This window comes from Marmota flaviventris, chromosome 15 (genome assembly GCF_047511675.1).
Source record: "Marmota flaviventris isolate mMarFla1 chromosome 15, mMarFla1.hap1, whole genome shotgun sequence".
Taxonomy (NCBI): Eukaryota; Metazoa; Chordata; class Mammalia; order Rodentia; family Sciuridae; genus Marmota; species Marmota flaviventris.
Window position 1 is genome coordinate 58,850,974 of NC_092512.1, and position 6,304 is coordinate 58,857,277.

The following is a 6,304-nucleotide window of genomic DNA, read 5'->3' on the forward strand; positions in this document are numbered from 1 at the left end:
TCCGCGCGTGCGCAGAATATGAGGCCGGCTTGCAACCTTACCCGCCCCACGGGTTCCGGCCAATTGAGCTGAGAGTTGGGCGCGCTCTCCCGGGCTCGAGATCTACAAAGCCAATCTGTGACCTGCGTCCCTTTCTTGGGGTTTGACCCTTATTAGAGTAGTGCCGAAGGACAGAGGGGAGAGCCGCATAAGAATGACAAAGCCTGTCCTTCATTCTTTTGGACATCGTTTTCTAGGTCCTAAAAAAATTGTTTGCTTTGAGGAAGTGATTCTTTCTGCTTATGAGCAGAAAGGGAGGAATATGATACGATTTGAACAAAAGTGAATAATTTGATTTAGCCATTGAAATGACAGAAAAACGAGACATGCTCATGTGATATTGATACTTGTTATCAAAATTTTTGTCAGAATCCACATCATATACACAATTGTTCATGACCCATAACATAGATACACATAAATAAATAAATAAATGATTTAATAATATTATTTACAGGATTTAGGTAGAAACAGAATTGAACTCAGGAATCCACGATGTTAACAGTGTAACATAATATGATTGAGATATACTGGTATATAAATCGCTACAGAAAAAGGAGCTCATGATTAATTTGGCCTCATAATGTCTTCAAATCGACTTCACATTCAGCTTTCTTTAAGAAGGATCTGGTAGAAATAACGGTTTACCACTGTTTCAAAACGAGGGCTGTTTTTAGCCGGGCAGGGCACAGGCCTGTAATCCCAGCAGTTTGGGAGATTAAAGAGGTAGGATTGCAAGTTTGGGGTCAGCTTCCACTATTTAGCGGGACCCTCGGCAATTTGAGATCATATTTTATTTTATTTGAGAATTTTTTTTTTTTTTTAATATTTATTTCTTAGTTTTCGGCGGACACAACATCTTTGTATGTGGTGCTGAGGATCAAACCCGGGCCGCACGCATGCCAGGCGAGCGCGCTACCACTTGAGCCACATCCCCAGCCCCTGAGATCATATTTTAAAAAGTAAAAAGAACTGGGGATGTAGCTCGATAGTAAAGTGCCCTCGGTTTCATTCCCCAGTACAGGGGAAAAAGGAGAAATATTTTTGATTCAGCATCTTGTTTGCTTAAGAGAGGAACAAATTCACAGTCGAAAATAAAATGTGATCTCCGTGACAACTCCAAAAATATTTGGGGGTGAGGAGTGGAGAGGATCTCTAGAGGGATAAAATGATGCTACTTTGTGATAAATTTTCCTATAGTTATTTTTTTATCTCCCCCTCCCCCTCTCCTCCCCCTCCCCTCCCCTCCCCTCCCCCTCCCCCTCCCCTCCCCCTCCCCCTCCCCTCCCCCTCCCCTCCCCCTCCCCCCTCCTCCTCCTTCTCCTCCTCCTCCTTTAATGGTGCTGGGGATTAAGGCCAAACCCTCCCACATGCTTAGTGAGCACTCTGCCACTGAGCTATACCCACAATCCTGCCACTTAAAAAAAAAAAACAAAAACAGTTTAGTGTTATTCATATTCATTATCCAATATCTTACTGATACCTATTTAATTTTTTTCATACAAAAAGTGTTTTTAATGTTATTGAATTTGAATTCATATCATTTGTCAAGCTTACTTTCTTCCTACAGATACTGTTGGTTGAAAATACTTGTTCTATTTCTCAAGGTTTCTAATTAGCTAAAATGAGATTATATTCTGAAAACTGTGCTATACAGTTATATAGGGTTGTTATTTATGGTCACACAGATTTTCCATTCTTATAATTTAGAGATATTTGTTGAATATAAGCTATTTGAATGGAATTTTAGACTGCTTCTAAGGTTGCTTAAAAAGAAAATAGCCTCTAGGCTTCATGTGGTGGCACACACCTTTAATCCCAGCTACTCAAGAAGCTGAGACAGGAGGATTATAAATTCAAGGCCAAACTGGGCAATTTAGTGAGACTCTGACTCAAAAAGTTGAGCCAGGAACAGTGGTATGCGCCTGTAATCCCAGCAGCTCTGGAGGCTGAGACAAGAGGATCAAGAGTTCAAAGCCAGCCTCAGGAAAAAGCTAGGTGCTAAGCAACTCAGAGAGACCTTGTCTCTAAATAAAATACAAAATAGGCCTGGTGATGTGGCTCAGTGGTCCAGTGTCCCTGAATTCAATCCCTGGTATCCCCAAAAAATGGAAAATAAAAATAAAAAGTTGAAAGGGCTGAGGATATAGTTCAGTGATAGAACTCTCACCTAGCATGCAGGAGGATCTGGATTCAATCCTCAGCACTTGAAGCAATTAAAAAGAAGATGGAAACCTATGGAAAAATTGAAAATGGACGTAACTTTTAGAAGGTATGACCTCCACTGTTGTAACATATGTAATGTTTGTGAGGTTTTGTTTGTTTGCTTGTTTCTTCTAAACTAAAAGAGGAAACATAATTGAAAATGAGCCCATGGAGCCCACAGCCTTCTCTTTGTTACTGAGCCAGGCCCATTTTGCCTGATGGTCAGTATAACCCAAATACAATGGGTTTCCTCTTGGTGAATACAAAGCCAATAAGCACAACCAAGAGATAAAAGAGAGAAGAAGGACTTATTACTTGCAGCAAGTAAGAAGAGCACAGGGGATACTTCCCAAAGCAATGTCTTTCTCAAGACAGAGGGTATGGGAAAGACTTACGCGTTTTCATCTTGAAAGGACTTATCATCTGTAGAGGCAGGCACATTCCTGAACAAACTTAGTTGGTGTAATAGTTTGGATTGAGAATGTTCTTTGAAAAAATCATGTGATAGGCAATGATTCAGAGGTGAAAAGACTATATTACAAGAGCTGTAAACTCCTGAGGGGATTAATGCATTCGATGGATTAATAATTTGAATGCAGTACCAGCTAGTAACTGTAGGCAGGTGGGGCATGGCTGAAAGAAGCAGATTACTGGGATGTGCTCTGACGTCTTTATTTTTATATCTCTATCACTATGTCTTTCTCCTTCTGAACTGACATGAGCTGTGCAGCTTTCCACCAAGATGTTTCTGCCTTGCAGTCAGCCAGCCATGGACTGAATTTCTGAAACTGTGAGCCAAAATAAACCTTTCCTCCTTTAAATTGTTCTTGTCAAGTATATTTTGGCCACAATCATGAAAAACTGACTAGCACGGTGGAGACTATGCTTCATACACTGCATGTTCAAAGATGGCAGATCAGATCCCCAACTACTCAGTAGAGAATTTATCATCATGGGCTGGGTATACAGCTCAGTTGGTGGAATGCTTGCCTCACATGTACAAACCCTGGTTTCAATCCTCATGCACCACAGAGAGAGAGAGAGAGAGATTAGCATCATAATCATAGTGAGAACTTTTTTTTTTTTTTTGTACCAAGGATTAAACCCAGGGGTACTTTACCACTAAGCCACATCTCCCAGTCCTTTTAAAAATATTTTACTTAGAGATAAGATCTCACTGAGTTGCCTAGGACCTCACTAAATTGCTGAGGCTGACTTTGAACTTTCAATCCTCCTGCCTCAGCCTCCCAAACCACTGGGATTACAGGCATAAGCCACTCTGCCTGGTTACAATGAGATTATGATGACCAAGTTTTATTCTAGGTCACCTAAAAGAATGACTCAGTGATTTTGGCTAGTTTAAGCAGGTTCCTTGTGGTTTTCTCTGGAGGGCATTTTCTGAAACAAAACAAAACAACTCTTAATGAATGTTAGCAGTCATTTAAAGAGGTAGCAGCTTCTTCCCTTGCAAGCACAGGTTCTTGCCCCTAAAAGTTCCTGCCTAGGGCTGAGTGCAGTGGCACAGGCTTGTAATCCCAGCAGCTCTGGAGGCTGAGGCTGGAGGATCACAAGTTCAAAGTCAGCTTCACCAAAAGCAAAGTACTAAGCAACTCAGTGAGATCCTGTCTCTAAATAAAATACAAAATAGGACAGTTGGGGATGTGGCTCAGTGGTCAAAGGCCCCAGAGTTCAATCCCTGGTACTTCTCAAAAAAACAAAGTTCCTGCTTAGCAACTAACAAAACAATTAATTTTGCAAAAGAGTTTATTCACTAGGTGCCAATCATGTGGAAAGAGGAAAATTAGACTCAAATCTTCCTCTCCAAAGATAAGATCTAGAATTGTGTTAGTCAGTTTGTTGTCACTGTGACAAAAATACCCGGGAAAAACAACTTAAAGGAGTAAAGATTTCTCTTGGTTCATGGTTTCAGATATATCCTTCCAGGGCACACCTCAGTAATCTATTTCCTCCAACTAGGCCTTACCTCTTATAGTTTCCACCACCCTCCAATAAATCCATTCAGCTATGAATCCATCATGATGATGTTAGAACTCTTATGATCCAATCACTTCTCAAAAGCTCCACCATTGATCATTAGGGACCAAGTCTTCAATACATGAGCCTTTGGGGGTCATTTCATATCCAAACCTTGAGAAAGGTATTTATAGGTTCAAAAAACAGAGTGGTCATGAGGCTGGGGTTGTGGCTCAGTGGTGAAGTGCTCGCCTAGCATGCATGGGGCACTGGGTTTGATCCTCAGCACCACATAAGTGTAAAAGAAAGATATTATGTCCACCTAAAATTTAAAAAATAAATATTAGAAAAAAAAGAAAAAGGGTGGTCTTAGACATGGGGAAAGGCAATTAGGGGCAGGGAAAAGTGAAGTAATCAGTGGTCTATGAACATGTAATCAAACTCCATAACTCTTCATTCCGGAGAATAGCAGCATTCAGGTGATCTGTGAGTGCTACCCTTCTGTTATCAAAGGTCACCCATGGACACCTGCACAGGCCTACACAAAGGGTTAGTGGTTTTAACCAGTTGGAGATAGACAAAGGCATCTTTACAAGTTCCTGGAAAACAATTTAGGCAATTATTATCATTAAGACCCATGTATGGGGGGGGGGGGCTGGGTTGTGGTTCAGTGGTAGAGCACTTGCCTAGCATGTGTGAGGCTGTGGGTTCCATTCTCAGCACCACATATAAACAAATAAATAAATAAAGGTCCACCAATAACTAACAAAAATGTTTTTAAAAAAACCATGTATCAGAGGTGTTATTTATAACAAAGCTAATGGGAGTATACTGTTTAGTTATGGGACCTATAAAATTGATGATTAAAAGCAAGTAACTAAAAAGCAGTGAAGCTAGATTGTTTATTACAGTTTTCCCTCAGTTTCATCTGCACCCCAATGCCCCCCGCCACCCTCATGAAACTCCATCTTGAGCTACTAACACGGCCAAAATCTTTATTATTTCTGCAAAGGCTTTGAAAAGTTAATATAGGGCAGCATGTTCTATTCTGGAGATTAATTCTAAAAATACAATATCTTTTTCTGACCAAAATAAATTTTAAAAAGCCTTTTAGGGCTGGGGATGTAGCTCAGTGATAGAATGCTGGCCTGCATGCATAAAGCCCTGGATTTGTTACCCAGCACTGACACACTTAAAAAAAAAAAAAAAAGCCTTTCAGGCAAAAGTCATTAATCAGTTCAAAAAGAAACTGAGTCGCCCATGTATCTAGTTTCCTTTTGTGGGTATTATTATACAACAGTGCCTCGCTGAGTAACTTGCAACGTTGAGTGCCTTAGCCCTAACATCCTCTTCATGCCACACTCCATAAAAGCAGTAGAGGGTGAACTTAATTTAGCTGTTTCAGCCTTCTTGGAAAGGTGCCTATATCTAACCACAGGAAAGCAAGTAAAAAGGAAAGGCTGTTCGAAAGAATGCAAGATGAGGGCATTCGGAGACGGGGTGGGCAAAGCCCGGGGATGGGGGGCGGGGATGGGAAATATGGTTCCTAAATTGAGCATCAAAGCCCAGGACTTTCCGTGAGTGAGCTCAAAATCTACAAACCCAGGAGACTAGACATCGGGGCGGAGAACGGCTCCCAGAGTGGGAGTGGGGGTGTGGCTAGTTTTCAGTAAACACAGAGCGATAACCGGGAAAAAAGGAAATGAAGCTAGCGGATTAAGCGAGCCGTTGAGATGCTCGTCAACACGCCCTGCAACTTTTCAAAAGGCAGATGCTGCTTCATTAAGAGCACGATTTTATTAGCATGGGAAACCCACTCCCACGTCTCAATCTTTCCGTTGCACTATCTTCCACTTCCAAGCGTACCCACAAACCAGAGGCAGACAAAACCTCTACCACTACCGAAATCCTAACGTGCAGCACAAGAAACTACAAGTTCCAGGATGCACCGCTGCCTGGGGCCAAACACCAACAACAGCAACCCTCCAGAAAAACTACAAGTCCCAAGGTGCAGTTCTGCCTAAGATTCCCGAGAGCCTTTGCAGAAATTGGATTAGGTTGGCGCGGCATGCTGGGAATCCAAAAT